The sequence below is a fragment of the Platichthys flesus genome, chromosome 8, assembly GCF_949316205.1.
Source record: "Platichthys flesus chromosome 8, fPlaFle2.1, whole genome shotgun sequence".
Taxonomy (NCBI): Eukaryota; Metazoa; Chordata; class Actinopteri; order Pleuronectiformes; family Pleuronectidae; genus Platichthys; species Platichthys flesus.
In genome coordinates, this window is record NC_084952.1 from 21,834,217 (window position 1) to 21,861,248 (window position 27,032).

Genomic DNA, 27,032 nt, shown 5'->3' on the forward strand with positions numbered 1-27,032 from the left:
TTTTCAATGTATTGGTGACTTTTAGAGAAATGCCTGTGAGGCGAAAAACATTCTTCCTAAAATGGGTGTGACCCAAGTTTAGTCTCTTCCTTTTTTTAACCGTAGCAAAGGGTCCACTCACCTGAAGGGGGAATATATTGGAACCACTGCAGTTACAGTAGTGTACTTGCTCCGGCAGTACATATAATAATTTGGATACGATACAGAGAAGATTAGCATGGCCCCTGCGAAAGGATGACACGCAAATTCGTGAAGCGTTTCCATATTTTGGTCCAAAAATTATTTTGGAACAGGGCTACTTTCATCCTTTTCTAGGAATCGTCCGGTGTTCTTTGTTCCAGGAAGCTTTACTCTGAGCCTCTTTATGAAATCACACAGTACAAACTGTGGGCATGTAGCCATTTTCAATGTATTGGTGACTATTAGAGAAATGCCTGTGAGGCGAAAAACATTCTTCCTAAAATGGGTGTGACCCAAGTTTAGTCTCTTCCTTTTTTTAACCGTAGCAATGGGTCCACTCACCTGAAGGGGGAATATATTGGAACCACTGCAGTTACAGTAGTGTACTTGCTCCGGCACTACATAGAATAAATTGGATACGATACAGAGAAGATTAGCATGGCCCCTGCGAAACGATGACACGCAAATTCGTGAAGCGTTTCCATATTTTGGTCCAAAAATTATTTTGGAACAGGGCTACTTTCATCCTTTTCTAGGAATCGTCCGGTGTTCTTTGTTCCAGGAAGCTTTACTCTGAGCCTCGTTATGAATTCACACAGTAAAAACTTTAAGGATGTAGCCATTATCAATGAATTGGTGACCGTTAGGCTGAGGCCAGTGGTGCTAAAACGTGCTGCTGACAATGGGTATGACCAAAGTTTAGCCTCCTATCTTTTTTTACCGCAGCAAAGGGTCCACTTACTTGAAGGGGGAATATACAGGCACCACTGCAATGAAGCTAGTGTACTTGCTCCGGCAGTACATATAATAAATTGGATACGATACAGAGAAGATTAGCATGGCCCCTGCGAAAGGATGACACGCAAATTCGTGAAGCGTTTCCATATTTTGGTCCAAAAATTATTTTGTCACAGGACTACTTCATCCTTTTCTTGTATTCTTCTGGTTATCTTTGTTCCAAGAGGCTTTTCTCTGAGCCTCGTTATCAATTCACACAGTAAAAACTATAAGGATGTAGCCATTATCAATGTATTGTTGACCGTTAGACCGATGCCAGTGATGCTCAAACGTGCTGCTGACAATGGGTATGACCAAAGTTTAGCCTCCTATCTTTTTTTACCGCAGCAAAGGGTCCACTTACTTGAAGGGGGAATATACAGGCACCACTGCAGTCAAGCTACTGTACTTGCTCCGGCAGTACATATAATAAATTGGATACGATACAGAGAAGATTAGCATGGCCCCTGCGAAAGGATGACACGCAAATTCGTGAAGCGTTTCCATATTTTGGCTCAAAAATTATTTTGGAACAGGGCTACTTTCATCCTTTTCTAGGAATCGTCCGGTGTTCTTTGTTCCAGGAAGCTTTACTCTGAGCCTCGTTATGAATTCACACAGTACAAACTGTGGGGATGTAGCCATTTTCAATGTATTGGTGACTTTTAGAGAAATGCCTGTGATGCGAAAACATTCTTCCTAAAATGGGTGTGACCCAAGTTTAGTCTCTTCCTTTTTTTAACCGTAGCAATGGGTCCACTCACCTGAAGGGGGAATATATTGGAACCACTGCAGTTACAGTAGTGTACTTGCTCCGGCAGTACATATAATAAATTGGATACGATACAGAGAAGATTAGCATGGCCCCTGCGAAAGGATGACGCGCAAATTCGTGAAGCGTTTCCATATTTTGGTCAAAAAATTATTTTGTCACAGGGCTACTTTCATCCTTTTCTAGGAATCGTCCGGTGTTCTTTGTTCCAGGAAGCTTTACTCTGAGCCTCTTTATGAATTCACACAGTAAAAACTTTAAGGATGTAGCCATTATCAATGAATTGGTGACCGTTAGGCTGAGGCCAGTGGTGCTCAAACGTGCTGCTGACAATGGGTATGACCAAAGTTTAGCCTCCTGTCTTTTTTTACCGTAGCAAAGGGTCCACTTACATGAAGGGGGAATATACAGGCACCACTGCAATGAAGCTAGTGTACTTGCTCCGGCAGTACATATAATAAATTGGATACGATACAGGAAGATTAGCATGGCCCCTGCGAAAGGATGACACGCAAATTCGTGAAGCGTTTCCATATTTTGGTCCAAAAATTATTTTGGAACAGGGCTACTTTCATCCTTTTCTAGGAATCGTCCGGTGTTCTTTGTTCCAGGAAGCTTTACTCTGAGCCTCGTTATGAATTCACACAGTAAAAACTTTAAGGATGTAGCCATTATCAATGAATTGGTGACCGTTAGGCTGAGGCCAGTGGTGCTCAAACGTGCTGCTGACAATGGGTATGACCAAAGTTTAGCCTCCTATCTTTTTTTACCGCAGCAAAGGGTCCACTTACTTGAAGGGGGAATATACAGGCACCACTGCAGTCAAGCTAATGTACTTGCTCCGGCAGTACATATAATAAATTGGATACGATACAGAGAAGATTAGCATGGCCCCTGCGAAAGGATGACACGCAAATTCGTGAAGCGTTTCCATATTTTGGTCCAAAAATTATTTTGGAACAGGGCTACTTTCATCCTTTTCTAGGAATCGTCCGGTGTTCTTTGTTCCAGGAAGCTTTACTCTGAGCCTCTTTATGAATTCACACAGTACAAACTGTGGGCATGTAGCCATTTTCAATGTATTGGTGACTATTAGAGAAATGCCTGTGAGGCGAAAAACATTCTTCCTAAAATGGGTGTGACCCAAGTTTAGTCTCTTCCTTTTTTTAACCGTAGCAATGGGTCCACTCACCTGAAGGGGGAATATATTGGAACCACTGCAGTTACAGTAGTGTACTTGCTCCGGCAGTACATATAATAAATTGGATACGATACAGAGAAGATTAGCATGGCCCCTGCGAAAGGATGACACGCAAATTCGTGAAGCGTTTCCATATTTTGGTCCAAAAATTATTTTGGAACAGGGCTACTTTCATCCTTTTCTAGGAATCGTCCGGTGTTCTTTGTTCCAGGAAGCTTTACTCTGAGCCTCGTTATGAATTCACACAGTAAAAACTTTAAGGATGTAGCCATTATCAATGAATTGGTGACCGTTAGGCTGAGGCCAGTGGTGCTCAAACGTGCTGCTGACAATGGGTATGACCAAAGTTTAGCCTCCTATCTTTTTTTACCGCAGCAAAGGGTCCACTTACTTGAAGGGGGAATATACAGGCACCACTGCAGTCAAGCTACTGTACTTGCTCCGGCAGTACATATAATAAATTGGATACGATACAGAGAAGATTAGCATGGCCCCTGCGAAAGGATGACACGCAAATTCGTGAAGCGTTTCCATATTTTGGTCCAAAAATTATTTTGTCACAGGACTACTTCATCCTTTTCTTGTATTCTTCTGGTTATCTTTGTTCCAAGAGGCTTTTCTCTGAGCCTCGTTATCAATTCACACAGTAAAAACTATAAGGATGTAGCCATTATCAATGTATTGTTGACCGTTAGACTGATGCCAGTGATGCTCAAACGTGCTGCTGACAATGGGTATGACCAAAGTTTAGCCTCCTATCTTTTTTTACCGCAGCAAAGGGTCCACTTACTTGAAGGGGGAATATACAGGCACCACTGCAGTCAAGCTACTGTACTTGCTCCGGCAGTACATATAATAAATTGGATACGATACAGAGAAGATTAGCATGGCCCCTGCGAAAGGATGACACGCAAATTCGTGAAGCGTTTCCATATTTTGGTCCAAAAATTATTTTGGAACAGGGCTACTTTCATCCTTTTCTAGGAATCGTCCGGTGTTCTTTGTTCCAGGAAGCTTTACTCTGAGCCTCTTTATGAATTCACACAGTACAAACTGTGGGCATGTAGCCATTTTCAATGTATTGGTGACTTTTAGAGAAATGCCTGTGAGGCGAAAAACATTCTTCCTAAAATGGGTGTGACCCAAGTTTAGTCTCTTCCTTTTTTTAACCGTAGCAAAGGGTCCACTCACCTGAAGGGGGAATATATTGGAACCACTGCAGTTACGGTAGTGTACTTGCTCCGGCAGTACATATAATAAATTGGATACGATACAGAGAAGATTAGCATGGCCCCTGCGAAAGGATGACACGCAAATTCGTGAAGCGTTTCCATATTTTGGTCCAAAAATTATTTTGGAACAGGGCTACTTTCATCCTTTTCTAGGAATCGTCCGGTGTTCTTTGTTCCAGGAAGCTTTACTCTGAGCCTCGTTATGAATTCACACAGTAAAAACTTTAAGGATGTAGCCATTATCAATGAATTGGTGACCGTTAGGCTGAGGCCAGTGGTGCTCAAACGTGCTGCTGACAATGGGTATGACCAAAGTTTAGCCTCCTATCTTTTTTTACCGCAGCAAAGGGTCCACTTACTTGAAGGGGGAATATACAGGCACCACTGCAGTCAAGCTACTGTACTTGCTCCGGCAGTACATATAATAAATTGGATACGATACAGAGAAGATTAGCATGGCCCCTGCGAAAGGATGACACGCAAATTCGTGAAGCGTTTCCATATTTTGGTCCAAAAATTATTTTGTCACAGGACTACTTCATCCTTTTCTTGTATTCTTCTGGTTATCTTTGTTCCAAGAGGCTTTTCTCTGAGCCTCGTTATCAATTCACACAGTAAAAACTATAAGGATGTAGCCATTATCAATGTATTGTTGACCGTTAGACTGATGCCAGTGATGCTCAAACGTGCTGCTGACAATGGGTATGACCAAAGTTTAGCCTCCTATCTTTTTTTACCGCAGCAAAGGGTCCACTTACTTGAAGGGGGAATATACAGGCACCACTGCAGTCAAGCTACTGTACTTGCTCCGGCAGTACATATAATAAATTGGATACGATACAGAGAAGATTAGCATGGCCCCTGCGAAAGGATGACACGCAAATTCGTGAAGCGTTTCCATATTTTTGTCCAAAAATTATTTTGGAACAGGGCTACTTTCATCCTTTTCTAGGAATCGTCCGGTGTTCTTTGTTCCAGGAAGCTTTACTCTGAGCCTCTTTATGAATTCACACAGTACAAACTGTGGGCATGTAGCCATTTTCAATGTATTGGTGACTTTTAGAGAAATGCCTGTGAGGCGAAAAACATTCTTCCTAAAATGGGTGTGACCCAAGTTTAGTCTCTTCCTTTTTTTAACCGTAGCAAAGGGTCCACTCACCTGAAGGGGGAATATATTGGAACCACTGCAGTTACAGTAGTGTACTTGCTCCGGCAGTACATATAATAAATTGGATACGATACAGAGAAGATTAGCATGGCCCCTGCGAAAGGATGACACGCAAATTCGTGAAGCGTTTCCATATTTTGGTCCAAAAATTATTTTGGAACCGGGCTACTTTCATCCTTTTCTAGGAATCGTCCGGTGTTCTTTGTTCCAGGAAGCTTTACTCTGAGCCTCGTTATGAATTCACACAGTACAAACTGTGGGGATGTAGCCATTTTCAATGTATTGGTGACTTTTAGAGAAATGCCTGTGATGCGAAAACATTCTTCCTAAAATGGGTGTGACCCAAGTTTAGTCTCTTCCTTTTTTTAACCGTAGCAATGGGTCCACTCACCTGAAGGGGGAATATATTGGAACCACTGCAGTCAAGCTACTGTACTTGCTCCGGCAGTACATATAATAAATTGGATACGATACAGAGAAGATTAGCATGGCCCCTGCGAAAGGATGACACGCAAATTCGTGAAGCGTTTCCATATTTTGGTCCAAAAATTATTTTGGAACAGGGCTACTTTCATCCTTTTCTAGGAATCGTCCGGTGTTCTTTGTTCCAGGAAGCTTTACTCTGAGCCTCTTTATGAATTCACACAGTACAAACTGTGGGCATGTAGCCATTTTCAATGTATTGGTGACTATTAGAGAAATGCCTGTGAGGCGAAAAACATTCTTCCTAAAATGGGTGTGACCCAAGTTTAGTCTCTTCCTTTTTTTAACCGTAGCAATGGGTCCACTCACCTGAAGGGGGAATATATTGGAACCACTGCAGTTACAGTAGTGTACTTGCTCCGGCACTACATATAATAAATTGGATACGATACAGAGAAGATTAGCATGGCCCCTGCGAAAGGATGACACGCAAATTCGTGAAGCGTTTCCATATTTTGGTCCAAAAATTATTTTGGAACAGGGCTACTTTCATCCTTTTCTAGGAATCGTCCGGTGTTCTTTGTTCCAGGAAGCTTTACTCTGAGCCTCGTTATGAATTCACACAGTAAAAACTTTAAGGATGTAGCCATTATCAATGAATTGGTGACCGTTAGGCTGAGGCCAGTGGTGCTCAAACGTGCTGCTGACAATGGGTATGACCAAAGTTTAGCCTCCTATCTTTTTTTACCGCAGCAAAGGGTCCACTCACTTGAAGGGGGAATATACAGGCACCACTGCAGTCAAGCTACTGTACTTGCTCCGGCAGTACATATAATAAATTGGATACGATACAGAGAAGATTAGCATGGCCCCTGCGAAAGGATGACACGCAAATTCGTGAAGCGTTTCCATATTTTGGTCCAAAAATTATTTTGTCACAGGACTACTTCATCCTTTTCTTGTATTCTTCTGGTTATCTTTGTTCCAAGAGGCTTTTCTCTGAGCCTCGTTATCAATTCACACAGTAAAAACTATAAGGATGTAGCCATTATCAATGTATTGTTGACCGTTAGACTGATGCCAGTGATGCTCAAACGTGCTGCTGACAATGGGTATGACCAAAGTTTAGCCTCCTATCTTTTTTTACCGCAGCAAAGGGTCCACTTACTTGAAGGGGGAATATACAGGCACCACTGCAGTCAAGCCACTGTACTTGCTCCGGCAGTACATATAATAAATTGGATACGATACAGAGAAGATTAGCATGGCCCCTGCGAAAGGATGACACGCAAATTCGTGAAGCGTTTCCATATTTTGGTCCAAAAATTATTTTGGAACAGGGCTACTTTCATCCTTTTCTAGGAATCGTCCGGTGTTCTTTGTTCCAGGAAGCTTTACTCTGAGCCTCTTTATGAATTCACACAGTACAAACTGTGGGCATGTAGCCATTTTCAATGTATTGGTGACTTTTAGAGAAATGCCTGTGAGGCGAAAAACATTCTTCCTAAAATGGGTGTGACCCAAGTTTAGTCTCTTCCTTTTTTTAACCGTAGCAAAGGGTCCACTCACCTGAAGGGGGAATATATTGGAACCACTGCAGTTACAGTAGTGTACTTGCTCCGGCAGTACATATAATAAATTGGATACGATACAGAGAAGATTAGCATGGCCCCTGCGAAAGGATGACACGCAAATTCGTGAAGCGTTTCCATATTTTGGTCCAAAAATTATTTTGGAACAGGGCTACTTTCATCCTTTTCTAGGAATCGTCCGGTGTTCTTTGTTCCAGGAAGCTTTACTCTGAGCCTCGTTATGAATTCACACAGTACAAACTGTGGGGATGTAGCCATTTTCAATGTATTGGTGACTTTTAGAGAAATGCCTGTGATGCGAAAACATTCTTCCTAAAATGGGTGTGACCCAAGTTTAGTCTCTTCCTTTTTTTAACCGTAGCAATGGGTCCACTCACCTGAAGGGGGAATATATTGGAACCACTGCAGTCAAGCTACTGTACTTGCTCCGGCAGTACATATAATAAATTGGATACGATACAGAGAAGATTAGCATGGCCCCTGCGAAAGGATGACACGCAAATTCGTGAAGCGTTTCCATATTTTGGTCCAAAAATTATTTTGGAACAGGGCTACTTTCATCCTTTTCTAGGAATCGTCCGGTGTTCTTTGTTCCAGGAAGCTTTACTCTGAGCCTCTTTATGAATTCACACAGTACAAACTGTGGGCATGTAGCCATTTTCAATGTATTGGTGACTATTAGAGAAATGCCTGTGAGGCGAAAAACATTCTTCCTAAAATGGGTGTGACCCAAGTTTAGTCTCTTCCTTTTTTTAACCGTAGCAATGGGTCCACTCACCTGAAGGGGGAATATATTGGAACCACTGCAGTTACAGTAGTGTACTTGCTCCGGCACTACATATAATAAATTGGATACGATACAGAGAAGATTAGCATGGCCCTTGCGAAAGGATGACACGCAAATTCGTGAAGCGTTTCCATATTTTGGTCCAAAAATTATTTTGGAACAGGGCTACTTTCATCCTTTTCTAGGAATCGTCCGGTGTTCTTTGTTCCAGGAAGCTTTACTCTGAGCCTCGTTATGAATTCACACAGTAAAAACTTTAAGGATGTAGCCATTATCAATGAATTGGTGACCGTTAGGCTGAGGCCAGTGGTGCTCAAACGTGCTGCTGACAATGGGTATGACCAAAGTTTAGCCTCCTATCTTTTTTTACCGCAGCAAAGGGTCCACTTACTTGAAGGGGGAATATACAGGCACCACTGCAATGAAGCTAGTGTACTTGCTCCGGCAGTACATATAATAAATTGGATACGATACAGAGAAGATTAGCATGGCCCCTGCGAAAGGATGACACGCAAATTCGTGAAGCGTTTCCATATTTTGGTCCAAAAATTATTTTGTCACAGGACTACTTCATCCTTTTCTTGTATTCTTCTGGTTATCTTTGTTCCAAGAGGCTTTTCTCTGAGCCTCGTTATCAATTCACACAGTAAAAACTATAAGGATGTAGCCATTATCAATGTATTGTTGACCGTTAGACCGATGCCAGTGATGCTCAAACGTGCTGCTGACAATGGGTATGACCAAAGTTTAGCCTCCTATCTTTTTTTACCGCAGCAAAGGGTCCACTTACTTGAAGGGGGAATATACAGGCACCACTGCAGTCAAGCTAATGTACTTGCTCCGGCAGTACATATAATAAATTGGATACGATACAGAGAAGATTAGCATGGCCCCTGCGAAAGGATGACACGCAAATTCGTGAAGCGTTTCCATATTTTGGTCCAAAAATTATTTTGGAACAGGGCTACTTTCATCCTTTTCTAGGAATCGTCCGGTGTTCTTTGTTCCAGGAAGCTTTACTCTGAGCCTCTTTATGAATTCACACAGTACAAACTGTGGGCATGTAGCCATTTTCAATGTATTGGTGACTATTAGAGAAATGCCTGTGAGGCGAAAAACATTCTTCCTAAAATGGGTGTGACCCAAGTTTAGTCTCTTCCTTTTTTTAACCGTAGCAATGGGTCCACTCACCTGAAGGGGGAATATATTGGAACCACTGCAGTTACAGTAGTGTACTTGCTCCGGCAGTACATATAATAAATTGGATACGATACAGAGAAGATTAGCATGGCCCCTGCGAAAGGATGACACGCAAATTCTTGAAGCGTTTCCATATTTTGGTCCAAACATTATTTTGGAACAGGGCTACTTTCATCCTTTTCTAGGAATCGTCCGGTGTTCTTTGTTCCAGGAAGCTTTACTCTGAGCCTCGTTATGAATTCACACAGTAAAAACTTTAAGGATGTAGCCATTATCAATGAATTGGTGACCGTTAGGCTGAGGCCAGTGGTGCTCAAACGTGCTGCTGACAATGGGTATGACCAAAGTTTAGCCTCCTATCTTTTTTTACCGCAGCAAAGGGTCCACTTACTTGAAGGGGGAATATACAGGCACCACTGCAGTCAAGCTACTGTACTTGCTCCGGCAGTACATATAATAAATTGGATACGATACAGAGAAGATTAGCATGGCCCCTGCGAAAGGATGACACGCAAATTCGTGAAGCGTTTCCTTATTTTGGTCCAAAAATTATTTTGGAACAGGGCTACTTTCATCCTTTTCTAGGAATCGTCCGGTGTTCTTTGTTCCAGGAAGCTTTACTCTGAGCCTCTTTATGAATTCACACAGTACAAACTGTGGGCATGTAGCCATTTTCAATGTATTGGTGACTATTAGAGAAATGCCTGTGAGGCGAAAAACATTCTTCCTAAAATGGGTGTGACCCAAGTTTAGTCTCTTCCTTTTTTTAACCGTAGCAAAGGGTCCACTCACCTGAAGGGGGAATATATTGGAACCACTGCAGTTACAGTAGTGTACTTGCTCCGGCAGTACATATAATAAATTGGATACGATACAGAGAAGATTAGCATGGCCCCTGCGAAAGGATGACACGCAAATTCGTGAAGCGTTTCCATATTTTGGTCCAAAAATTATTTTGGAACAGGGCTACTTTCATCCTTTTCTAGGAATCGTCCGGTGTTCTTTGTTCCAGGAAGCTTTACTCTGAGCCTCGTTATGAATTCACACAGTACAAACTGTGGGGATGTAGCCATTTTCAATGTATTGGTGACTTTTAGAGAAATGCCTGTGATGCGAAAACATTCTTCCTAAAATGGGTGTGACCCAAGTTTAGTCTCTTCCTTTTTTTTAACCGTAGCAATGGGTCCACTCACCTGAAGGGGGAATATATTGGAACCACTGCAGTCAAGCTACTGTACTTGCTCCGGCAGTACATATAATAAATTGGATACGATACAGAGAAGATTAGCATGGCCCCTTCGAAAGGATGACACGCAAATTCGTGAAGCGTTTCCATATTTTGGTCCAAAAATTATTTTGGAACAGGGCTACTTTCATCCTTTTCTAGGAATCGTCCGGTGTTCTTTGTTCCAGGAAGCTTTACTCTGAGCCTCTTTATGAATTCACACAGTACAAACTGTGGGCATGTAGCCATTTTCAATGTATTGGTGACTATTAGAGAAATGCCTGTGAGGCGAAAAACATTCTTCCTAAAATGGGTGTGACCCAAGTTTAGTCTCTTCCTTTTTTTAACCGTAGCAATGGGTCCACTCACCTGAAGGGGGAATATATTGGAACCACTGCAGTTACAGTAGTGTACTTGCTCCGGCACTACATATAATAAATTGGATACGATACAGAGAAGATTAGCATGGCCCCTGCGAAAGGATGACACGCAAATTCGTGAAGCGTTTCCATATTTTGGTCCAAAAATTATTTTGGAACAGGGCTACTTTCATCCTTTTCTAGGAATCGTCCGGTGTTCTTTGTTCCAGGAAGCTTTACTCTGAGCCTCGTTATGAATTCACACAGTAAAAACTTTAAGGATGTAGCCATTATCAATGAATTGGTGACCGTTAGGCTGAGGCCAGTGGTGCTCAAACGTGCTGCTGACAATGGGTATGACCAAAGTTTAGCCTCCTATCTTTTTTTACCGCAGCAAAGGGTCCACTTACTTGAAGGGGGAATATACAGGCACCACTGCAATGAAGCTAGTGTACTTGCTCCGGCAGTACATATAATAAATTGGATACGATACAGAGAAGATTAGCATGGCCCCTGCGAAAGGATGACACGCAAATTCGTGAAGCGTTTCCATATTTTGGTCCAAAAATTATTTTGTCACAGGACTACTTCATCCTTTTCTTGTATTCTTCTGGTTATCTTTGTTCCAAGAGGCTTTTCTCTGAGCCTCGTTATCAATTCACACAGTAAAAACTATAAGGATGTAGCCATTATCAATGTATTGTTGACCGTTAGACCGATGCCAGTGATGCTCAAACGTGCTGCTGACAATGGGTATGACCAAAGTTTAGCCTCCTATCTTTTTTTACCGCAGCAAAGGGTCCACTTACTTGAAGGGGTAATATACAGGCACCACTGCAGTCAAGCTAATGTACTTGCTCCGGCAGTACATATAATAAATTGGATACGATACAGAGAAGATTAGCATGGCCCCTGCGAAAGGATGACACGCAAATTCGTGAAGCGTTTCCATATTTTGGTCCAAAAATTATTTTGGAACAGGGCTACTTTCATCCTTTTCTAGGAATCGTCCGGTGTTCTTTGTTCCAGGAAGCTTTACTCTGAGCCTCTTTATGAATTCACACAGTACAAACTGTGGGCATGTAGCCATTTTCAATGTATTGGTGACTATTAGAGAAATGCCTGTGAGGCGAAAAACATTCTTCCTAAAATGGGTGTGACCCAAGTTTAGTCTCTTCCTTTTTTTAACCGTAGCAATGGGTCCACTCACCTGAAGGGGGAATATATTGGAACCACTGCAGTTACAGTACTGTACTTGCTCCGGCAGTACATATAATAAATTGGATACGATACAGAGAAGATTAGCATGGCCCCTGCGAAAGGATGACACGCAAATTCGTGAAGCGTTTCCATATTTTGGTCCAAAAATTATTTTGGAACAGGGCTACTTTCATCCTTTTCTAGGAATCGTCCGGTGTTCTTTGTTCCAGGAAGCTTTACTCTGAGCCTCGTTATGAATTCACACAGTAAAAACTTTAAGGATGTAGCCATTATCAATGAATTGGTGACCGTTAGGCTGAGGCCAGTGGTGCTCAAACGTGCTGCTGACAATGGGTATGACCAAAGTTTAGCCTCCTATCTTTTTTTACCGCAGCAAAGGGTCCACTTACTTGAAGGGGGAATATACAGGCACCACTGCAGTCAAGCTACTGTACTTGCTCCGGCAGTACATATAATAAATTGGATACGATACAGAGAAGATTAGCATGGCCCCTGCGAAAGGATGACACGCAAATTCGTGAAGCGTTTCCATATTTTGGTCCAAAAATTATTTTGGAACAGGGCTACTTTCATCCTTTTCTAGGAATCGTCCGGTGTTCTTTGTTCCAGGAAGCTTTACTCTGAGCCTCTTTATGAATTCACACAGTACAAACTGTGGGCATGTAGCCATTTTCAATGTATTGGTGACTATTAGAGAAATGCCTGTGAGGCGAAAAACATTCTTCCTAAAATGGGTGTGACCCAAGTTTAGTCTCTTCCTTTTTTTAACCGTAGCAATGGGTCCACTCACCTGAAGGGGGAATATATTGGAACCACTGCAGTTACAGTAGTGTACTTGCTCCGGCACTACATATAATAAATTGGATACGATACAGAGAAGATTAGCATGGCCCCTGCGAAAGGATGACACGCAAATTCGTGAAGCGTTTCCATATTTTGGTCCAAAAATTATTTTGGAACAGGGCTACTTTCATCCTTTTCTAGGAATCGTCCGGTGTTCTTTGTTCCAGGAAGCTTTACTCTGAGCCTCGTTATGAATTCACACAGTAAAAACTTTAAGGATGTAGCCATTATCAATGAATTGGTGACCGTTAGGCTGAGGCCAGTGGTGCTCAAACGTGCTGCTGACAATGGGTATGACCAAAGTTTAGCCTCCTATCTTTTTTTACGGCAGCAAAGGGTCCACTTACTTGAAGGGGGAATATACAGGCACCACTGCAGTCAAGCTACTGTACTTGCTCCGGCAGTACATATAATAAATTGGATACGATACAGAGAAGATTAGCATGGCCCCTGCGAAAGGATGACACGCAAATTCGTGAAGCGTTTCCATATTTTGGTCCAAAAATTATTTTGTCACAGGACTACTTCATCCTTTTCTTGTATTCTTCTGGTTATCTTTGTTCCAAGAGGCTTTTCTCTGAGCCTCGTTATCAATTCACACAGTAAAAACTATAAGGATGTAGCCATTATCAATGTATTGTTGACCGTTAGACTGATGCCAGTGATGCTCAAACGTGCTGCTGACAATGGGTATGACCAAAGTTTAGCCTCCTATCTTTTTTTACCGCAGCAAAGGGTCCACTTACTTGAAGGGGGAATATACAGGCACCACTGCAGTCAAGCTACTGTACTTGCTCCGGCAGTACATATAATAAATTGGATACGATACAGAGAAGATTAGCATGGCCCCTGCGAAAGGATGACACGCAAATTCGTGAAGCGTTTCCATATTTTGGTCCAAAAATTATTTTGGAACAGGGCTACTTTCATCCTTTTCTAGGAATCGTCCGGTGTTCTTTGTTCCAGGAAGCTTTACTCTGAGCCTCTTTATGAATTCACACAGTACAAACTGTGGGCATGTAGCCATTTTCAATGTATTGGTGACTTTTAGAGAAATGCCTGTGAGGCGAAAAACATTCTTCCTAAAATGGGTGTGACCCAAGTTTAGTCTCTTCCTTTTTTTAACCGTAGCAAAGGGTCCACTCACCTGAAGGGGGAATATATTGGAACCACTGCAGTTACAGTAGTGTTCTTGCTCCGGCAGTACATATAATAAATTGGATACGATACAGAGAAGATTAGCATGGCCCCTGCGAAAGGATGACACGCAAATTCGTGAAGCGTTTCCATATTTTGGTCCAAAAATTATTTTGGAACAGGGCTACTTTCATCCTTTTCTAGGAATCGTCCGGTGTTCTTTGTTCCAGGAAGCTTTACTCTGAGCCTCGTTATGAATTCACACAGTACAAACTGTGGGGATGTAGCCATTTTCAATGTATTGGTGACTTTTAGAGAAATGCCTGTGATGCGAAAACATTCTTCCTAAAATGGGTGTGACCCAAGTTTAGTCTCTTCCTTTTTTTAACCGTAGCAATGGGTCCACTCACCTGAAGGGGGAATATATTGGAACCACTGCAGTCAAGCTACTGTACTTGCTCCGGCAGTACATATAATAAATTGGATACGATACAGAGAAGATTAGCATGGCCCCTGCGAAAGGATGACACGCAAATTCGTGAAGCGTTTCCATATTTTGGTCCAAAAATTATTTTGGAACAGGGCTACTTTCATCCTTTTCTAGGAATCGTCCGGTGTTCTTTGTTCCAGGAAGCTTTACTCTGAGCCTCTTTATGAATTCAAACAGTACAAACTGTGGGCATGTAGCCATTTTCAATGTATTGGTGACTATTAGAGAAATGCCTGTGAGGCGAAAAACATTCTTCCTAAAATGGGTGTGACCCAAGTTTAGTCTCTTCCTTTTTTTAACCGTAGCAATGGGTCCACTCACCTGAAGGGGGAATATATTGGAACCACTGCAGTTACAGTAGTGTACTTGCTCCGGCACTACATATAATAAATTGGATACGATACAGAGAAGATTAGCATGGCCCCTGCGAAAGGATGACACGCAAATTCGTGAAGCGTTTCCATATTTTGGTCCAAAAATTATTTTGGAACAGGGCTACTTTCATCCTTTTCTAGGAATCGTCCGGTGTTCTTTGTTCCAGGAAGCTTTACTCTGAGCCTCTTTATGAATTCACACAGTACAAACTGTGGGGATGTAGCCATTTTCAATGTATTGGTGACTTTTAGAGAAATGCCTGTGATGCGAAAACATTCTTCCTAAAATGGGTGTGACCCAAGTTTAGTCTCTTCCTTTTTTTAACCGTAGCAGTGGGTCCACTCACCTGAAGGGGGAATATATTGGAACCACTGCAGTAACACTAGTGTACTTGATCCGGCAGTACATATAATAAATTGGATATGAGACAGAGAAGATTAGCATGGCCCCTGCGAAAGGATGACACGCAAATTCGTGAAGCGTTTCAATATTTTGGTCAAAAAATTATTTTGTCACAGGGCTACTTTCATCCTTTTCTAGGAATCGTCCGGTTTTCTTTGTTCAAGGAAGCTTTACTCTGAGCCTCGTTATGAATTCACACAGTAAAAACTTTAAGGATGTAGCCATTATCAATGAATTGGTGACCGTTAGGCTGAGGCCAGTGGTGCTCAAACGTGCTGCTGACAATGGGTATGACCAAAGTTTAGCCTCCTGTCTTTTTTTACCGTAGCAAAGGGTCCACTTACATGAAGGGGGAATATACAGGCACCACTGCAATGAAGCTAGTGTACTTGCTCCGGCAGTACATATAATAAATTGGATACGATACAGAGAAGATTAGCATGGCCCCTGCGAAAGGATGACACGCAAATTCGTGAAGCGTTTCCATATTTTGGTCCAAAAATTATTTTGTCACAGGACTACTTCATCCTTTTCTTGTATTCTTCTGGTTATCTTTGTTCCAAGAGGCTTTTCTCTGAGCCTCGTTATCAATTCACACAGTAAAAACTATAAGGATGTAGCCATTATCAATGTATTGTTGACCGTTAGACTGATGCCAGTGATGCTCAAACGTGCTGCTGACAATGGGTATGACCAAAGTTTAGCCTCCTATCTTTTTTTACCGCAGCAAAGGGTCCACTTACTTGAAGGGGGAATATACAGGCACCACTGCAGTCAAGCTACTGTACTTGCTCCGGCAGTACATATAATAAATTGGATACGATACAGAGAAGATTAGCATGGCCCCTGCGAAAGGATGACACGCAAATTCGTGAAGCGTTTCCATATTTTGGTCCAAAAATTATTTTGGAACAGGGCTACTTTCATCCTTTTCTAGGAACCGTCCGGTGTTCTTGGTTCCAGGAAGCTTTACTCTGAGCCTCTTTATGAATTCACACAGTACAAACTGTGGGCATGTAGCCATTTTCAATGTATTGGTGACTATTAGAGAAATGCCTGTGAGGCGAAAAACATTCTTCCTAAAATGGGTGTGACCCAAGTTTAGTCTCTTCCTTTTTTTAACCGTAGCAATGGGTCCACTCACCTGAAGGGGGAATATATTGGAACCACTGCAGTTACAGTAGTGTACTTGCTCCGGCACTACATATAATAAATTGGATACGATACAGAGAAGATTAGCATGGCCCCTGCGAAAGGATGACACGCAAATTCGTGAATTGGTCCATATTTTGGTCCAAAAATTATTTTGGAACAGGGCTACTTTCATCCTTTTCTAGGAATCGTCCGGTGTTCTTTGTTCCAGGAAGCTTTACTCTGAGCCTCGTTATGAATTCACACAGTAAAAACTTTAAGGATGTAGCCATTATCAATGAATTGGTGACCGTTAGGCTGAGGCCAGTGGTGCTCAAACGTGCTGCTGACAATGGGTATGACCAAAGTTTAGCCTCCTATCTTTTTTTACCGCAGCAAAGGGTCCACTTACTTGAAGGGGGAATATACAGGCACCACTGCAGTCAAGCTAATGTACTTGCTCCGGCAGTACATATAATAAATTGGATACGATACAGAGAAGATTAGCATGGCCCCTGCGAAAGGATGACACGCAAATTCGTGAAGCGTTTCCATATTTTGGTCCAAAAATTATTTTGGAACAGGGCTACTTTCATCCTTTTCTAGGAATCGTCCGGTGTTCTTTGTTCCAGGAAGCTTTACTCTGAGCCTCTTTATGAATTCACACAGTACAAACTGTGGGCATGTAGCCATTTTCAATGTATTGGTGACTATTAGAGAAATGCCTGTGAGGCGAAAAACATTCTTCCTAAAATGGGTGTGACCCAAGTTTAGTCCCCCCCCCCTTTTTTTAACCGTAGCAAAGGGTCCACTCACCTGAAGGGGGAATATATTGGAACCACTGCAGTTACAGTAGTGTACTTGCTCCGGCAGTACATATAATAAATTGGATACGATACAGAGAAGATTAGCATGGCCCCTGCGAAAGGATGACACGCAAATTCGTGAAGCGTTTCCATATTTTGGTCCAAAAATTATTTTGGAACAGGGCTACTTTCATCCTTTTCTAGGAATCGTCCGGTGTTCTTTGTTCCAGGAAGCTTTACTCTGAGCCTCGTTATGAATTCACACAGTACAAACTGTGGGGATGTAGCCATTTTCAATGTATTGGTGACTTTTAGAGAAATGCCTGTGATGCGAAAACATTCTTCCTAAAATGGGTGTGACCCAAGTTTAGTCTCTTCCTTTTTTTAACCGTAGCAATGGGTCCACTCACCTGAAGGGGGAATATATTGGAACCACTGCAGTCAAGCTACTGTACTTGCTCCGGCAGTACATATAATAAATTGGATACGATACAGAGAAGATTAGCATGGCCCCTGCGAAAGGATGACACGCAAATTCGTGAAGCGTTTCCATATTTTGGTCCAAAAATTATTTTGGAACAGGGCTACTTTCATCCTTTTCTAGGAATCGTCCGGTGTTCTTTGTTCCAGGAAGCTTTACTCTGAGCCTCTTTATGAATTCACACAGTACAAACTGTGGGCATGTAGCCATTTTCAATGTATTGGTGACTATTAGAGAAATGCCTGTGAGGCGAAAAACATTCTTCCTAAAATGGGTGTGACCCAAGTTTAGTCTCTTCCTTTTTTTAACCGTAGCAATGGGTCCACTCACCTGAAGGGGGAATATATTGGAACCACTGCAGTTACAGTAGTGTACTTGCTCCGGCACTACATATAATAAATTGGATACGATACAGAGAAGATTAGCATGGCCCCTGCGAAAGGATGACACGCAAATTCGTGAAGCGTTTCCATATTTTGGTCCAAAAATTATTTTGGAACAGGGCTACTTTCATCCTTTTCTAGGAATCGTCCGGTTTTCTTTGTTCAAGGAAGCTTTACTCTGAGCCTCGTTATGAATTCACACAGTAAAAACTTTAAGGATGTAGCCATTATCAATGAATTGGTGACCGTTAGGCTGAGGCCAGTGGTGCTCAAACGTGCTGCTGACAATGGGTATGACCAAAGTTTAGCCTCCTGTCTTTTTTTACCGTAGCAAAGGGTCCACTTACATGAAGGGGGAATATACAGGCACCACTGCAATGGAGCTAGTGTACTTGCTCCGGCAGTACATATAATAAATTGGATACGATACAGAGAAGATTAGCATGGCCCCTGCGAAAGGATGACACGCAAATTCGTGAAGCGTTTCCATATTTTGGTCCAAAAATTATTTTGTCACAGGACTACTTCATCCTTTTCTTGTATTCTTCTGGTTATCTTTGTTCCAAGAGGCTTTTCTCTGAGCCTCGTTATCAATTCACACAGTAAAAACTATAAGGATGTAGCCATTATCAATGTATTGTTGACCGTTAGACCGATGCCAGTGATGCTCAAACGTGCTGCTGACAATGGGTATGACCAAAGTTTAGCCTCCTATCTTTTTTTACCGCAGCAAAGGGTCCACTTACTTGAAGGGGGAATATACAGGCACCACTGCAGTCAAGCTACTGTACTTGCTCCGGCAGTACATATAATAAATTGGATACGATACAGAGAAGATTAGCATGGCCCCTGCGAAAGGATGACACGCAAATTCGTGAAGCGTTTCCATATTTTGGTCCAAAAATTATTTTGGAACAGGGCTACTTTCATCCTTTTCTAGGAATCGTCCGGTGTTCTTTGTTCCAGGAAGCTTTACTCTGAGCCTCTTTATGAATTCACACAGTACAAACTGTGGGCATGTAGCCATTTTCAATGTATTGGTGACTTTTAGAGAAATGCCTGTGAGGCGAAAAACATTCTTCCTAAAATGGGTGTGACCCAAGTTTAGTCTCTTCCTTTTTTTAACCGTAGCAAAGGGTCCACTCACCTGAAGGGGGAATATATTGGAACCACTGCAGTTACAGTAGTGTACTTGCTCCGGCAGTACATATAATAAATTGGATACGATACAGAGAAGATTAGCATGGCCCCTGCGAAAGGATGACACGTAAATTCGTGAAGCGTTTCCATATTTTGGTTCAAAAATTATTTTGGAACAGGGCTACTTTCATCCTTTTCTAGGAATCGTCCGGTGTTCTTTGTTCCAGGAAGCTTTACTCTGAGCCTCGTTATGAATTCACACAGTACAAACTGTGGGGATGTAGCCATTTTCAATGTATTGGTGACTTTTAGAGAAATGCCTGTGATGCGAAAACATTCTTCCTAAAATGGGTGTGACCCAAGTTTAGTCTCTTCCTTTTTTTAACCGTAGCAATGGGTCCACTCACCTGAAGGGGGAATATATTGGAACCACTGCAGTAACACTAGTGTACTTGATCCGGCAGTACATATAATAAATTGGATATGAGACAGAGAAGATTAGCATGGCCCCTGCGAAAGGATGACACGCAAATTCGTGAAGCGTTTCCATATTTTGGTCAAAAAATTATTTTGTCACAGGGCTACTTTCATCCTTTTCTAGGAATCGTCCGGTTTTCTTTGTTCAAGGAAGCTTTACTCTGAGCCTCGTTATGAATTCACACAGTAAAAACTTTAAGGATGTAGCCATTATCAATGAATTGGTGACCGTTAGGCTGAGGCCAGTGGTGCTCAAACGTGCTGCTGACAATGGGTATGACCAAAGTTTAGCCTCCTGTCTTTTTTTACCGTAGCAAAGGGTCCACTTACATGAAGGGGGAATATACAGGCACCACTGCAATGGAGCTAGTGTACTTGCTCCGGCAGTACATATAATAAATTGGATACGATACAGAGAAGATTAGCATGGCCCCTGCGAAAGGATGACACGCAAATTCGTGAAGCGTTTCCATATTTTGGTCCAAAAATTATTTTGTCACAGGACTACTTCATCCTTTTCTTGTATTCTTCTGGTTATCTTTGTTCCAAGAGGCTTTTCTCTGAGCCTCGTTATCAATTCACACAGTAAAAACTATAAGGATGTAGCCATTATCAATGTATTGTTGACCGTTAGACCGATGCCAGTGATGCTCAAACGTGCTGCTGACAATGGGTATGACCAAAGTTTAGCCTCCTATCTTTTTTTACCGCAGCAAAGGGTCCACTTACTTGAAGGGGGAATATACAGGCACCACTGCAGTCAAGCTACTGTACTTGCTCCGGCAGTACATATAATAAATTGGATACGATACAGAGAAGATTAGCATGGCCCCTGCGAAAGGATGACACGCAAATTCGTGAAGCGTTTCCATATTTTGGTCCAAAAATTATTTTGGAACAGGGCTACTTTCATCCTTTTCTAGGAATCGTCCGGTGTTCTTTGTTCCAGGAAGCTTTACTCTGAGCCTCTTTATGAATTCACACAGTACAAACTGTGGGCATGTAGCCATTTTCAATGTATTGGTGACTTTTAGAGAAATGCCTGTGAGGCGAAAAACATTCTTCCTAAAATGGGTGTGACCCAAGTTTAGTCTCTTCCTTTTTTTAACCGTAGCAAAGGGTCCACTCACCTGAAGGGGGAATATATTGGAACCACTGCAGTTACAGTAGTGTACTTGCTCCGGCAGTACATATAATAAATTGGATACGATACAGAGAAGATTAGCATGGCCCCTGCGAAAGGATGACACGCAAATTCGTGAAGTGTTTCCATATTTTGGTTCAAAAATTATTTTGGAACAGGGCTACTTTCATCCTTTTCTAGGAATCGTCCGGTGTTCTTTGTTCCAGGAAGCTTTACTCTGAGCCTCGTTATGAATTCACACAGTACAAACTGTGGGGATGTAGCCATTTTCAATGTATTGGTGACTTTTAGAGAAATGCCTGTGATGCGAAAACATTCTTCCTAAAATGGGTGTGACCCAAGTTTAGTCTCTTCCTTTTTTTAACCGTAGCAATGGGTCCACTCACCTGAAGGGGGAATATATTGGAACCACTGCAGTAACACTAGTGTACTTGATCCGGCAGTACATATAATAAATTGGATATGAGACAGAGAAGATTAGCATGGCCCCTGCGAAAGGATGACACGCAAATTCGTGAAACGTTTCCATATTTTGGTCAAAAAATTATTTTGTCACAGGGCTACTTTCATCCTTTTCTAGGAATCGTCCGGTTTTCTTTGTTCAAGGAAGCTTTACTCTGAGCCTCGTTATGAATTCACACAGTAAAAACTTTAAGGATGTAGCCATTATCAATGAATTGGTGACCGTTAGGCTGAGGCCAGTGGTGCTCAAACGTGCTGCTGACAATGGGTATGACCAAAGTTTAGCCTCCTGTCTTTTTTTACCGTAGCAAAGGGTCCACTTACATGAAGGGGGAATATACAGGCACCACTGCAATGAAGCTAGTGTACTTGCTCCGGCAGTACATATAATAAATTGGATACGATACAGAGAAGATTAGCATGGCCCCTGCGAAAGGATGACACGCAAATTCGTGAAGCGTTTCCATATTTTGGTCCAAAAATTATTTTGTCACAGGACTACTTCATCCTTTTCTTGTATTCTTCTGGTTATCTTTGTTCCAAGAGGCTTTTCTCTGAGCCTCGTTATCAATTCACACAGTAAAAACTATAAGGATGTAGCCATTATCAATGTATTGTTGACCGTTAGACTGATGCCAGTGATGCTCAAACGTGCTGCTGACAATGGGTATGACCAAAGTTTAGCCTCCTATCTTTTTTTACCGCAGCAAAGGGTCCACTTACTTGAAGGGGGAATATACAGGCACCACTGCAGTCAAGCTACTGTACTTGCTCCGGCAGTACATATAATAAATTGGATACGATACAGAGAAGATTAGCATGGCCCCTGCGAAAGGATGACACGCAAATTCGTGAAGCGTTTCCATATTTTGGTCCAAAAATTATTTTGGAACAGGGCTACTTTCATCCTTTTCTAGGAACCGTCCGGTGTTCTTTGTTCCAGGAAGCTTTACTCTGAGCCTCTTTATGAATTCACACAGTACAAACTGTGGGCATGTAGCCATTTTCAATGTATTGGTGACTATTAGAGAAATGCCTGTGAGGCGAAAAACATTCTTCCTAAAATGGGTGTGACCCAAGTTTAGTCTCTTCCTTTTTTTAACCGTAGCAATGGGTCCACTCACCTGAAGGGGGAATATATTGGAACCACTGCAGTTACAGTAGTGTACTTGCTCCGGCACTACATATAATAAATTGGATACGATACAGAGAAGATTAGCATGGCCCCTGCGAAAGGATGACACGCAAATTCGTGAAGCGTTTCCATATTTTGGTCCAAAAATTATTTTGGAACAGGGCTACTTTCATCCTTTTCTAGGAATCGTCCGGTGTTCTTTGTTCCAGGAAGCTTTACTCTGAGCCTCGTTATGAATTCACACAGTAAAAACTTTAAGGATGTAGCCATTATCAATGAATTGGTGACCGTTAGGCTGAGGCCAGTGGTGCTCAAACGTGCTGCTGACAATGGGTATGACCAAAGTTTAGCCTCCTATCTTTTTTTACCGCAGCAAAGGGTCCACTTACTTGAAGGGGGAATATACAGGCACCACTGCAGTCAAGCTACTGTACTTGCTCCGGCAGTACATATAATAAATTGGATACGATACAGAGAAGATTAGCATGGCCCCTGCGAAAGGATGACACGCAAATTTGTGAAGCGTTTCCATATTTTGGTCCAAAAATTATTTTGGAACAGGGCTACTTTTCTTGTATTCTTTGTTCCAAGAGGCTTTTCTCTGAGACTCGTTATGAATTCACACAGTAAAAACTTTAAGGATGTAGCCATTATCAATGTATTGTTGACCGTTAGACTGATGCCAGTGATGCTCAAACGTGCTGCTGACAATGGGTATGACCAAAGTTTAGCCTCCTATCTTTTTTTACCGCAGCAAAGGGTCCACTTACTTGAAGGGGAAATATACAGGCACCACTGCAGTCAAGCTACTGTACTTGCTCCGGCAGTACATATAATAAATTGGATACGATACAGAGAAGATTAGCACGGCCCCTGCGAAAGGATGACACGCAAATTCGTGAAGCGTTTCCATATTTTGGTCCAAAAATTATTTTGTCACAGGGCTACTTCATACTTTTCTTGTATTCTTCTGGTTATCTTTGTTCCAAGAAGCTTTTCTCTGAGCCTCGTTATGAATTCACACAGTAAAAACTTTAAGGATGTAGCCATTATCAATGAATTGGTGACCGTTAGGCTGAGAAAAGTGGTGCTCAAACGTGCTGCTGACAATGGGTATGACGAAAGTTTAGCCTCATGTCTTTTTTTTACCATAGCAAAGGGTCCACTTACCTGAAGGGGGAATATACAGGCACCACTGCAATGCAGCTAGTGTACTTGCTCCGGCAGTACATATAATAAATTGGATACGATACAGAGAAGATTAGCATGGCCCCTGCGAAAGCATGACACGCAAATTCGTGAAGTGTTTCCATATTTTGGTCCAAAAATTATTTTGGAACAGGGCTACTTAATACTTTTCTTGTATTATTTGTTCCAATAGGCTTTTCTCTGAGACTCGTTATGAATTCACACAGTAAAAACTTTAAGGATGTAGCCATTATCAATGTATTGTTGACCGTTAGACTGATGCCAGTGATGCTCAAACGTGCTGCTGACAATGGGTATGACCAAAGTTTAGCCTCCTATCTTTTTTTACCGCAGCAAAGGGTCCACTTACTTGAAGGGGAAATATACAGGCACCACTGCAGTCAAGCTACTGTACTTCCTCGGCAGTAAATATAATAAATTGGATACGATACAGAGAAGATTAGCATGGCCCCTGCGAAAGGATGACACGCAAATTCGTGAAGCGTTTCCATATTTTGGTTCAAAAATTATTTTGTCACAGGGCTACTTCATACTTTTCTTGTATTCTTCTGGTTATCTTTGTTCCAAGAAGCTTTTCTCTGAGCCTCGTTATGAATTCACACAGTAAAAACTTTAAGGATGTAGCCATTATCAATGAATTGGTGACCGTTAGGCTGAGGCCAGTGGTGCTCAAACGTGCTGCTGACAATGGGTATGACCAAAGTTTAGCCTCCTGTCTTTTTTTACCGTAGCAAAGGGTCCACTTACCTGAAGGGGGAATATACAGGCACCACTGCAATGAAGCTAGTGTACTTGTTCCGGCAGTACATATAATAAATTGGATACGATAAGATACAGAGAAGATTAGCATGGCCCCTGCGAAAGGATGACATGCAAATTCGTGAAGCGTTTCCATATTTTGGTCAAAAAATGATTTTGTCGCAGGGCTACTTTCATCCTTTTCTAGGAATCGTCCGGTTTTCTTTGTTCAAGGAAGCTTTACTCTGAGCCTTGTTATGAATTCACACAGTAAAAACTTTAAGGATGTAGCCATTATCAATGAATTGGTGACCGTTAGGCTGATGCCAGTGGTACTCAAACTTGCTGCTGACAATGGGTATGACCAAAGTTTAGCCTCCTGTCTTTTTTTACCGTAGCAAAGGGTCCACTTACCTGAAGGGGGAATATACAGTCACCATTACATTACATTAAATGTCATTTAGCTGACGCTTTTGTCCAAAGCGACTTACATTTTTAGAACACTCAGTATTTATGAGGGTCACCACTGCAATGAAGCTACTGTGCTTGCTCCGGCAGTATATATAATAAATTGGATACGATACAGAGAAGATTAGCATGGCCCCGCGAAAGAAGGTGGTGCTGGGGTGAGAAGAAGCGGGGTGGGTCCAGCAGGCACCTGGGATCTGGTCAGGGTGGGTCCAGCTTGGGAAACTGTAAAATACACAATCAAGATGTCACACTGATATACATACACACACGTGCATTTATATATATATAGTCAACACCAGGGTTGTCACAATAGTAACAATGAGGTTTAGGTCAAATACACTCAGGCAAGCAGCCAGGCAGGCTGCGACGCTCTCTGCTGAGCCGGGGGAGCAGCTGGAGGAGGTGCAGAAGCCGACGGCCCTGCTGCTGACCCTTCTTTTTCCCGGCCCAGTATGTACACCTGTACAGTGTGCATCCGCGACCCCATTTTGCACTGCTGGGTCTTAACCCACCGCTTGTAGCCACAGGCGGGAAAAAAGAACAAAGTATCGTGTCAACACGCGTCACCTTGCATCCGCAACTGCACCTGTGGCCGAAATACTTACGTTTGAAACTCTGTGCTGGTGGACTCGTACAGGGCTTGGAGCGACATGCCAGCATGCGCACCAAACCCCACCAGTGTCCGGTCCATGCCCCTCACCGACACAAAGCACTCGCACACAGTGGCGTCGCACATCCGACGCCACTGAATCAGCTGCACCATCTGTGAGAGCAGCCGGGCATAGGAGGCGAGGGTGTCCTTGTTGACGGCGAGAGGTGACTGGGAGGTGTCCCCGGCTTCTCTCTCCTGCATGTGGGACACAAGGATCCCACACGCGTAGCCCACATCGTTGCTGAGGAGCCACTTGAAGGTTTGACCCCGGTACTGGCCAAACTGGAGCTGGCTCTCACTGAGAACCAGCTGCCAGCACTCGGGGTCTCCTTCAGCCTAGAGGATGCGAGCCTTGGCCTCCTCCCTCACTGCCTCTTGTCTCTTCAGGGCGAACAACGTGAGGGACCTGAGGTTCCGTTGGGCCACCGTAAGCGCATCCGCTGAGGCCTTGAGGATCAGTGTGCTGGATGACGGAAGGAACCTGAAAACTGGACGGAAATCCATTCTGCAAAGACATTAAGCAGACAACCAGCAACGTTAGACTTGACAAAACAGTGACACAAAAAATAATATGAATACAACCAGTCTATGGAGATAATGTGGATATTTACATTAGAAGGCGATTGATACGTAATTTGTGACAAAATACTTAAGAGTAGAGTAATTTTGTATTTAAAATAATCTGTGCAGATTTGATTTACTATTTACCCTTGAATTTATTTAGGCTCTTTACCTGTGTATATACATATTTTGCTTTTATAGTATACATAGGCCTAATGTGTGATGCTATTCACATTGTTAATGGTTTTTTTTTGTTTGTTTTTTAATGTTAAAAGTTCATCCAAATCCAGAAAAAGTATTTCTTATTTTGTATTTCATTTGAATACATTTATTTGACGGGGTATTTTTTTATCTTGTATCAAGACATTTTGATGTATTTTTGCCCATTTCTGGATACAACACATATACACCACCTACTCCTGTACAGTTAGGAGAATTTACATGAGGCAGGGTTGATGTCAGCGTAGTGTATGGACAGTTTTGACCATGAAACACAACCCTTTCACGGCGTAAAAGTACATGGAGCCCGCGATTAAGCTAGCAGTCTGTACGGACATTTTTCACCGTGAAAAACTCCCTCTACCCGGCGTAAAAGTACATGGAGCCCGCAATTAAGCTAACAGTCTGTACGGACATTTTTCTGTCCGTACAGACTCTGCTTGCTCCTCTTGCTCCTGATGGAAGTGAATGCAATGATATTGATTATGAGCATCTTCCTTCCAGTAGGCACATTATACACATCGCACGCAAAAGGCGCTCTCTCTCACCACTGCATAAGGGTCCGCTGGTTGACCTCCAGGAGTTGGACCGGGGCAGCTGTTTGCAGCCCCTGGGTGTTGTAATAATTGTCCCTGATCT

At 42.4% G+C, this 27,032-nt stretch overlaps 61 non-coding genes and 1 pseudogene across 61 annotated transcripts; all 62 read left to right on the top strand.

Moving 5' to 3' along the window:
- The first annotated feature begins 162 nt into the window (after positions 1-162).
- LOC133959446 (U6 spliceosomal RNA) lies at positions 163-269 on the top strand. The gene has a single exon (XR_009921819.1). It is a non-coding gene; the product is annotated as a U6 spliceosomal RNA (small nuclear RNA).
- A 294-nt stretch (positions 270-563) lies between these two features.
- On the top strand, positions 564-670 carry LOC133959483 (U6 spliceosomal RNA). Its single transcript, XR_009921855.1, has one exon. It is a non-coding gene; the product is annotated as a U6 spliceosomal RNA (small nuclear RNA).
- Positions 671-963: 293 nt separating this feature from the next.
- On the top strand, positions 964-1,070 carry LOC133959514 (U6 spliceosomal RNA). Its single transcript, XR_009921883.1, has one exon. It is a non-coding gene; the product is annotated as a U6 spliceosomal RNA (small nuclear RNA).
- Positions 1,071-1,362: 292 nt separating this feature from the next.
- LOC133959515 (U6 spliceosomal RNA) lies at positions 1,363-1,469 on the top strand. The gene has a single exon (XR_009921884.1). It is a non-coding gene; the product is annotated as a U6 spliceosomal RNA (small nuclear RNA).
- Positions 1,470-1,762: 293 nt separating this feature from the next.
- LOC133959443 (U6 spliceosomal RNA) lies at positions 1,763-1,869 on the top strand. Its single transcript, XR_009921816.1, has one exon. It is a non-coding gene; the product is annotated as a U6 spliceosomal RNA (small nuclear RNA).
- A 293-nt stretch (positions 1,870-2,162) lies between these two features.
- On the top strand, positions 2,163-2,268 carry LOC133959478 (U6 spliceosomal RNA). The gene has a single exon (XR_009921851.1). It is a non-coding gene; the product is annotated as a U6 spliceosomal RNA (small nuclear RNA).
- A 293-nt stretch (positions 2,269-2,561) lies between these two features.
- LOC133959516 (U6 spliceosomal RNA) lies at positions 2,562-2,668 on the top strand. Its single transcript, XR_009921885.1, has one exon. It is a non-coding gene; the product is annotated as a U6 spliceosomal RNA (small nuclear RNA).
- A 294-nt stretch (positions 2,669-2,962) lies between these two features.
- On the top strand, positions 2,963-3,069 carry LOC133959518 (U6 spliceosomal RNA). Its single transcript, XR_009921887.1, has one exon. It is a non-coding gene; the product is annotated as a U6 spliceosomal RNA (small nuclear RNA).
- Positions 3,070-3,362: 293 nt separating this feature from the next.
- Positions 3,363-3,469, top strand: LOC133959519 (U6 spliceosomal RNA). The gene has a single exon (XR_009921888.1). It is a non-coding gene; the product is annotated as a U6 spliceosomal RNA (small nuclear RNA).
- Positions 3,470-3,761: 292 nt separating this feature from the next.
- LOC133959520 (U6 spliceosomal RNA) lies at positions 3,762-3,868 on the top strand. The gene has a single exon (XR_009921889.1). It is a non-coding gene; the product is annotated as a U6 spliceosomal RNA (small nuclear RNA).
- Positions 3,869-4,162: 294 nt separating this feature from the next.
- On the top strand, positions 4,163-4,269 carry LOC133959521 (U6 spliceosomal RNA). Its single transcript, XR_009921890.1, has one exon. It is a non-coding gene; the product is annotated as a U6 spliceosomal RNA (small nuclear RNA).
- A 293-nt stretch (positions 4,270-4,562) lies between these two features.
- On the top strand, positions 4,563-4,669 carry LOC133959523 (U6 spliceosomal RNA). Its single transcript, XR_009921891.1, has one exon. It is a non-coding gene; the product is annotated as a U6 spliceosomal RNA (small nuclear RNA).
- A 292-nt stretch (positions 4,670-4,961) lies between these two features.
- LOC133959420 (U6 spliceosomal RNA) lies at positions 4,962-5,068 on the top strand. Its single transcript, XR_009921795.1, has one exon. It is a non-coding gene; the product is annotated as a U6 spliceosomal RNA (small nuclear RNA).
- Positions 5,069-5,362: 294 nt separating this feature from the next.
- LOC133959524 (U6 spliceosomal RNA) lies at positions 5,363-5,469 on the top strand. Its single transcript, XR_009921892.1, has one exon. It is a non-coding gene; the product is annotated as a U6 spliceosomal RNA (small nuclear RNA).
- Positions 5,470-5,762: 293 nt separating this feature from the next.
- On the top strand, positions 5,763-5,869 carry LOC133959525 (U6 spliceosomal RNA). The gene has a single exon (XR_009921893.1). It is a non-coding gene; the product is annotated as a U6 spliceosomal RNA (small nuclear RNA).
- Positions 5,870-6,163: 294 nt separating this feature from the next.
- LOC133959459 (U6 spliceosomal RNA) lies at positions 6,164-6,270 on the top strand. The gene has a single exon (XR_009921831.1). It is a non-coding gene; the product is annotated as a U6 spliceosomal RNA (small nuclear RNA).
- A 293-nt stretch (positions 6,271-6,563) lies between these two features.
- On the top strand, positions 6,564-6,670 carry LOC133959526 (U6 spliceosomal RNA). Its single transcript, XR_009921894.1, has one exon. It is a non-coding gene; the product is annotated as a U6 spliceosomal RNA (small nuclear RNA).
- Positions 6,671-6,962: 292 nt separating this feature from the next.
- On the top strand, positions 6,963-7,069 carry LOC133959527 (U6 spliceosomal RNA). The gene has a single exon (XR_009921895.1). It is a non-coding gene; the product is annotated as a U6 spliceosomal RNA (small nuclear RNA).
- A 294-nt stretch (positions 7,070-7,363) lies between these two features.
- LOC133959528 (U6 spliceosomal RNA) lies at positions 7,364-7,470 on the top strand. Its single transcript, XR_009921896.1, has one exon. It is a non-coding gene; the product is annotated as a U6 spliceosomal RNA (small nuclear RNA).
- Positions 7,471-7,763: 293 nt separating this feature from the next.
- LOC133959530 (U6 spliceosomal RNA) lies at positions 7,764-7,870 on the top strand. Its single transcript, XR_009921898.1, has one exon. It is a non-coding gene; the product is annotated as a U6 spliceosomal RNA (small nuclear RNA).
- A 294-nt stretch (positions 7,871-8,164) lies between these two features.
- Positions 8,165-8,271, top strand: LOC133959473 (U6 spliceosomal RNA). The gene has a single exon (XR_009921847.1). It is a non-coding gene; the product is annotated as a U6 spliceosomal RNA (small nuclear RNA).
- Positions 8,272-8,564: 293 nt separating this feature from the next.
- LOC133959531 (U6 spliceosomal RNA) lies at positions 8,565-8,671 on the top strand. Its single transcript, XR_009921899.1, has one exon. It is a non-coding gene; the product is annotated as a U6 spliceosomal RNA (small nuclear RNA).
- A 292-nt stretch (positions 8,672-8,963) lies between these two features.
- LOC133959532 (U6 spliceosomal RNA) lies at positions 8,964-9,070 on the top strand. The gene has a single exon (XR_009921900.1). It is a non-coding gene; the product is annotated as a U6 spliceosomal RNA (small nuclear RNA).
- A 294-nt stretch (positions 9,071-9,364) lies between these two features.
- On the top strand, positions 9,365-9,471 carry LOC133959438 (U6 spliceosomal RNA). Its single transcript, XR_009921811.1, has one exon. It is a non-coding gene; the product is annotated as a U6 spliceosomal RNA (small nuclear RNA).
- Positions 9,472-9,764: 293 nt separating this feature from the next.
- Positions 9,765-9,871, top strand: LOC133959505 (U6 spliceosomal RNA). Its single transcript, XR_009921875.1, has one exon. It is a non-coding gene; the product is annotated as a U6 spliceosomal RNA (small nuclear RNA).
- A 294-nt stretch (positions 9,872-10,165) lies between these two features.
- Positions 10,166-10,272, top strand: LOC133959533 (U6 spliceosomal RNA). Its single transcript, XR_009921901.1, has one exon. It is a non-coding gene; the product is annotated as a U6 spliceosomal RNA (small nuclear RNA).
- A 294-nt stretch (positions 10,273-10,566) lies between these two features.
- On the top strand, positions 10,567-10,673 carry LOC133959466 (U6 spliceosomal RNA). Its single transcript, XR_009921839.1, has one exon. It is a non-coding gene; the product is annotated as a U6 spliceosomal RNA (small nuclear RNA).
- Positions 10,674-10,967: 294 nt separating this feature from the next.
- Positions 10,968-11,074, top strand: LOC133959460 (U6 spliceosomal RNA). Its single transcript, XR_009921832.1, has one exon. It is a non-coding gene; the product is annotated as a U6 spliceosomal RNA (small nuclear RNA).
- A 293-nt stretch (positions 11,075-11,367) lies between these two features.
- On the top strand, positions 11,368-11,474 carry LOC133959534 (U6 spliceosomal RNA). The gene has a single exon (XR_009921902.1). It is a non-coding gene; the product is annotated as a U6 spliceosomal RNA (small nuclear RNA).
- A 292-nt stretch (positions 11,475-11,766) lies between these two features.
- Positions 11,767-11,873, top strand: LOC133959414 (U6 spliceosomal RNA). Its single transcript, XR_009921790.1, has one exon. It is a non-coding gene; the product is annotated as a U6 spliceosomal RNA (small nuclear RNA).
- A 294-nt stretch (positions 11,874-12,167) lies between these two features.
- LOC133959416 (U6 spliceosomal RNA) lies at positions 12,168-12,274 on the top strand. Its single transcript, XR_009921791.1, has one exon. It is a non-coding gene; the product is annotated as a U6 spliceosomal RNA (small nuclear RNA).
- A 293-nt stretch (positions 12,275-12,567) lies between these two features.
- LOC133959417 (U6 spliceosomal RNA) lies at positions 12,568-12,674 on the top strand. Its single transcript, XR_009921792.1, has one exon. It is a non-coding gene; the product is annotated as a U6 spliceosomal RNA (small nuclear RNA).
- Positions 12,675-12,968: 294 nt separating this feature from the next.
- LOC133959461 (U6 spliceosomal RNA) lies at positions 12,969-13,075 on the top strand. The gene has a single exon (XR_009921833.1). It is a non-coding gene; the product is annotated as a U6 spliceosomal RNA (small nuclear RNA).
- A 293-nt stretch (positions 13,076-13,368) lies between these two features.
- LOC133959418 (U6 spliceosomal RNA) lies at positions 13,369-13,475 on the top strand. Its single transcript, XR_009921793.1, has one exon. It is a non-coding gene; the product is annotated as a U6 spliceosomal RNA (small nuclear RNA).
- A 292-nt stretch (positions 13,476-13,767) lies between these two features.
- On the top strand, positions 13,768-13,874 carry LOC133959419 (U6 spliceosomal RNA). Its single transcript, XR_009921794.1, has one exon. It is a non-coding gene; the product is annotated as a U6 spliceosomal RNA (small nuclear RNA).
- A 294-nt stretch (positions 13,875-14,168) lies between these two features.
- LOC133959447 (U6 spliceosomal RNA) lies at positions 14,169-14,275 on the top strand. The gene has a single exon (XR_009921820.1). It is a non-coding gene; the product is annotated as a U6 spliceosomal RNA (small nuclear RNA).
- A 293-nt stretch (positions 14,276-14,568) lies between these two features.
- LOC133959421 (U6 spliceosomal RNA) lies at positions 14,569-14,675 on the top strand. The gene has a single exon (XR_009921796.1). It is a non-coding gene; the product is annotated as a U6 spliceosomal RNA (small nuclear RNA).
- A 294-nt stretch (positions 14,676-14,969) lies between these two features.
- Positions 14,970-15,076, top strand: LOC133959462 (U6 spliceosomal RNA). The gene has a single exon (XR_009921834.1). It is a non-coding gene; the product is annotated as a U6 spliceosomal RNA (small nuclear RNA).
- Positions 15,077-15,369: 293 nt separating this feature from the next.
- LOC133959454 (U6 spliceosomal RNA) lies at positions 15,370-15,476 on the top strand. The gene has a single exon (XR_009921827.1). It is a non-coding gene; the product is annotated as a U6 spliceosomal RNA (small nuclear RNA).
- A 293-nt stretch (positions 15,477-15,769) lies between these two features.
- LOC133959422 (U6 spliceosomal RNA) lies at positions 15,770-15,876 on the top strand. The gene has a single exon (XR_009921797.1). It is a non-coding gene; the product is annotated as a U6 spliceosomal RNA (small nuclear RNA).
- Positions 15,877-16,168: 292 nt separating this feature from the next.
- On the top strand, positions 16,169-16,275 carry LOC133959423 (U6 spliceosomal RNA). The gene has a single exon (XR_009921798.1). It is a non-coding gene; the product is annotated as a U6 spliceosomal RNA (small nuclear RNA).
- A 294-nt stretch (positions 16,276-16,569) lies between these two features.
- Positions 16,570-16,676, top strand: LOC133959470 (U6 spliceosomal RNA). Its single transcript, XR_009921844.1, has one exon. It is a non-coding gene; the product is annotated as a U6 spliceosomal RNA (small nuclear RNA).
- Positions 16,677-16,968: 292 nt separating this feature from the next.
- Positions 16,969-17,075, top strand: LOC133959424 (U6 spliceosomal RNA). The gene has a single exon (XR_009921799.1). It is a non-coding gene; the product is annotated as a U6 spliceosomal RNA (small nuclear RNA).
- Positions 17,076-17,372: 297 nt separating this feature from the next.
- LOC133959425 (U6 spliceosomal RNA) lies at positions 17,373-17,479 on the top strand. The gene has a single exon (XR_009921800.1). It is a non-coding gene; the product is annotated as a U6 spliceosomal RNA (small nuclear RNA).
- Positions 17,480-17,772: 293 nt separating this feature from the next.
- On the top strand, positions 17,773-17,879 carry LOC133959427 (U6 spliceosomal RNA). The gene has a single exon (XR_009921801.1). It is a non-coding gene; the product is annotated as a U6 spliceosomal RNA (small nuclear RNA).
- Positions 17,880-18,173: 294 nt separating this feature from the next.
- Positions 18,174-18,280, top strand: LOC133959463 (U6 spliceosomal RNA). Its single transcript, XR_009921836.1, has one exon. It is a non-coding gene; the product is annotated as a U6 spliceosomal RNA (small nuclear RNA).
- A 293-nt stretch (positions 18,281-18,573) lies between these two features.
- On the top strand, positions 18,574-18,680 carry LOC133959428 (U6 spliceosomal RNA). Its single transcript, XR_009921802.1, has one exon. It is a non-coding gene; the product is annotated as a U6 spliceosomal RNA (small nuclear RNA).
- Positions 18,681-18,972: 292 nt separating this feature from the next.
- Positions 18,973-19,079, top strand: LOC133959429 (U6 spliceosomal RNA). The gene has a single exon (XR_009921803.1). It is a non-coding gene; the product is annotated as a U6 spliceosomal RNA (small nuclear RNA).
- A 294-nt stretch (positions 19,080-19,373) lies between these two features.
- LOC133959529 (U6 spliceosomal RNA) lies at positions 19,374-19,480 on the top strand. The gene has a single exon (XR_009921897.1). It is a non-coding gene; the product is annotated as a U6 spliceosomal RNA (small nuclear RNA).
- A 293-nt stretch (positions 19,481-19,773) lies between these two features.
- On the top strand, positions 19,774-19,880 carry LOC133959469 (U6 spliceosomal RNA). Its single transcript, XR_009921843.1, has one exon. It is a non-coding gene; the product is annotated as a U6 spliceosomal RNA (small nuclear RNA).
- A 293-nt stretch (positions 19,881-20,173) lies between these two features.
- On the top strand, positions 20,174-20,280 carry LOC133959430 (U6 spliceosomal RNA). The gene has a single exon (XR_009921804.1). It is a non-coding gene; the product is annotated as a U6 spliceosomal RNA (small nuclear RNA).
- Positions 20,281-20,572: 292 nt separating this feature from the next.
- Positions 20,573-20,679, top strand: LOC133959431 (U6 spliceosomal RNA). Its single transcript, XR_009921805.1, has one exon. It is a non-coding gene; the product is annotated as a U6 spliceosomal RNA (small nuclear RNA).
- A 294-nt stretch (positions 20,680-20,973) lies between these two features.
- Positions 20,974-21,080, top strand: LOC133959494 (U6 spliceosomal RNA). The gene has a single exon (XR_009921864.1). It is a non-coding gene; the product is annotated as a U6 spliceosomal RNA (small nuclear RNA).
- A 293-nt stretch (positions 21,081-21,373) lies between these two features.
- Positions 21,374-21,480, top strand: LOC133959456 (U6 spliceosomal RNA). The gene has a single exon (XR_009921829.1). It is a non-coding gene; the product is annotated as a U6 spliceosomal RNA (small nuclear RNA).
- A 293-nt stretch (positions 21,481-21,773) lies between these two features.
- On the top strand, positions 21,774-21,880 carry LOC133959434 (U6 spliceosomal RNA). Its single transcript, XR_009921807.1, has one exon. It is a non-coding gene; the product is annotated as a U6 spliceosomal RNA (small nuclear RNA).
- A 292-nt stretch (positions 21,881-22,172) lies between these two features.
- On the top strand, positions 22,173-22,279 carry LOC133959435 (U6 spliceosomal RNA). The gene has a single exon (XR_009921808.1). It is a non-coding gene; the product is annotated as a U6 spliceosomal RNA (small nuclear RNA).
- Positions 22,280-22,573: 294 nt separating this feature from the next.
- LOC133959464 (U6 spliceosomal RNA) lies at positions 22,574-22,680 on the top strand. The gene has a single exon (XR_009921837.1). It is a non-coding gene; the product is annotated as a U6 spliceosomal RNA (small nuclear RNA).
- Positions 22,681-22,973: 293 nt separating this feature from the next.
- On the top strand, positions 22,974-23,080 carry LOC133959436 (U6 spliceosomal RNA). The gene has a single exon (XR_009921809.1). It is a non-coding gene; the product is annotated as a U6 spliceosomal RNA (small nuclear RNA).
- A 274-nt stretch (positions 23,081-23,354) lies between these two features.
- LOC133959442 (U6 spliceosomal RNA) lies at positions 23,355-23,461 on the top strand. Its single transcript, XR_009921815.1, has one exon. It is a non-coding gene; the product is annotated as a U6 spliceosomal RNA (small nuclear RNA).
- A 293-nt stretch (positions 23,462-23,754) lies between these two features.
- Positions 23,755-23,861, top strand: LOC133959457 (U6 spliceosomal RNA). The gene has a single exon (XR_009921830.1). It is a non-coding gene; the product is annotated as a U6 spliceosomal RNA (small nuclear RNA).
- Positions 23,862-24,142: 281 nt separating this feature from the next.
- Positions 24,143-24,248, top strand: LOC133959465 (U6 spliceosomal RNA). The gene has a single exon (XR_009921838.1). It is a non-coding gene; the product is annotated as a U6 spliceosomal RNA (small nuclear RNA).
- A 292-nt stretch (positions 24,249-24,540) lies between these two features.
- LOC133959480 (U6 spliceosomal RNA) lies at positions 24,541-24,652 on the top strand (annotated as a pseudogene).
- Positions 24,653-27,032: the final 2,380 nt, after the last annotated feature.